Source organism: Octodon degus, unplaced genomic scaffold (assembly GCF_000260255.1).
Source record: "Octodon degus isolate 3935 unplaced genomic scaffold, OctDeg1.0 scaffold00111, whole genome shotgun sequence".
NCBI classification, from domain to species: domain Eukaryota; kingdom Metazoa; phylum Chordata; class Mammalia; order Rodentia; family Octodontidae; genus Octodon; species Octodon degus.
The window spans coordinates 5,122,001-5,124,373 of NW_004524687.1; the positions used below are offsets into that span (position 1 = coordinate 5,122,001).

Genomic DNA, 2,373 nt, shown 5'->3' on the forward strand with positions numbered 1-2,373 from the left:
TTAATGAATAGAGGGATTTGTTCTAATGGTGTTTGTAAATAGGATATCATGTCCGCATCTTGTACAGCAATTAACCACTAGAAAGAATGTATGCAATGTGTTAATTTTTGAAACTGTCCTACCAATTTGGTTTGAAACTGAAAAAAAAAATAATAAAAAACCACAGAAGGCCTCCTGCCTTCCGATTCACCCCATCCTCAATAAATGATGTATTCTGACCCAGTCAATAAAATAAAATAAAATAAAATAAAATAAAATAAAATAAAATAAAATAAAATAAATGGCACAAGACAAACATTACCTTTATAAAAGCTATAAGCAGCAGTATGTAAAACATTGCAACTAAATAAATTTAAAACCTAAAAGGGCAAGCATTAAGTCTTGTAATTTTATGTGGAACATCTGAAGCAATGTATAATGAGTGGTGAAGTCCAACAGCCTTATATGTCTTTAACTCTACTGTACTTGTGTTGGTAACTCTCATGGCTTTTGTGGGGGAGCTGGATTTGTTTTCTCCTTGTAGCTTTTTTTTTAAACAATCTGTTTTGGCCTTTATAAATTTTTGGGGTTTTTATTGGATAGGCTTTTTATTTATAGTTTTATATATTGCCCTCTCAGGGGCACACGGCCTGGCTTCCCAGGCCTTTTGAAATCTAGGTAGAAGCCTTTTTAACCTCAGAACTCTTGAATTTTGATTGCTCATAAAACCAATGACAGTTGAGTGATGCTAAGGTCTGTTATCAGCTGTAGCAGTAGCCAGGCTTCCACCTCCCCCACCCCACTGACTGTAGGAGTCAAGTGCCTGAATTGCTGAGCATCCTGACACTGATTTTAGGAACAAATATTTTTTGTGGCCACCATATTGGAATCCGATGTGGCCACTACCTCTGTTTTGGAGCATGAGGCTCTGCACTTTTTCCTTACAGCAAAGTCCCTCACTCTTGCAATTCTGAGGCTGCAAAGGATGAGAACCTTCCACCCCTTCTGATGCCCTCAGGACATCTTTTCTATTCTCCTTTTCCTCCTGAGCAGTGGAAATCTCAATTCTGTTTTTGCAGCTTATAGCCTTTCTGGTTATTTATTTATTTAGCCAAACTCACAACATTCTAAATCATCCTACTGGGCTCTTTGCTGTTGATTTTTAACATAAATCTGGCTAAAGGGCCCCAACAATAGCCATGTCACTGCTTTAACATTTGACTGCTTGGAAATTTTTTTTTTTTTTTTTTCAGATTAACTAGTCTACTGTGCTTAATCTCAGTCTCAGGCAAAGTCTCTGGACAGGATCAAACTGTAGACAAACTTTCTGCCAAGCCATAACACAAATAATCTGGAGTCCAACAACCAAGGCCGTCCATCTTTCCAGCAGAAACTTCCCCAGCCTGGTCTTTACACCCAGGATTTTTGTCTGCATTCTGGTCTTGTAAATTCTGACCAAAATCTTCCATACAGAAGAGCTGAAGGCATTTTAGCTCTTTGCTAATAGGTGACATCGCTAAGCCTTTCTTATCTCTTCCCATAAGCCGTTTCCAAAAGCTCTTGAACAACATGGTCAGGTAGTCACAGCAACTACCCCACTCCTGGCACCAAATCCTGTTTTACTTGCTTTTTGCTCATTGGTGGGAAAAAATACCTGGTACCCAAAATGTGCAAATTAGATAGTTGAGAATGTTCTAATATCCAGAATAAATATATAAATAACACTTTAGGAGCAGTGTGAAGAAGTGAGGATGATCCCTGGGCTACCCAAAACTGCACACCGCTGCATTTTGTGTCTAGTACCTTTAACCCGCCGCCATTGCTACCATGTCCAAGAGAAAGGCTGAAGGGGATGCTAAAGGTGATAAAACCAAGGTGAAGGATGAGCCACAGAGAAGATCTGCAAGGTTGTCTGCTACACCAGGTCTTCCAATGCCAGAGCCCAAGCCTTAAAAGGCCCCTTCAAAGAAGGAAGAGAAAGTACCCAAAGGGAAAAGGGGAAAAGTTGATTCTAGCAAGGATGGGAATAACCCTGCAGAAAATAGAGATGCCAAAACAGACTAGGCACAAGAAGCTGAAGATGCTGGAGATGGCAAGTGAAATGTGTGTATTTTTGATGACTGTGTACTTCTGGTGACTATACAGTTTGAAATACTATTTTTTATCAAGTTTTATAAAAATGCAGAATTTGGTTTTACTTTTTTTTAAGCTATGTTGTTAGCACACAGAACATTTCATTGTTGTTTTGGAGGGAAGGAGTCTATGTTAGTAGGACAATGTCTCCAAAGTTGGATTGATGTGGTAAAGGCACCTTTCCCTGCTGGTTTAGAGAGACTTCCTCTTGGCTTTCAGGAGGAGGGATTCCCTGATGTTGACACACATGGCCACCTAGGC

At 39.5% G+C, this 2,373-nt stretch overlaps 1 pseudogene; it reads left to right on the forward strand.

Moving 5' to 3' along the window:
* The first annotated feature begins 1,806 nt into the window (after nt 1–1,806).
* Nucleotides 1,807–2,079, forward strand: LOC101592348 (annotated as a pseudogene).
* Nucleotides 2,080–2,373: the final 294 nt, after the last annotated feature.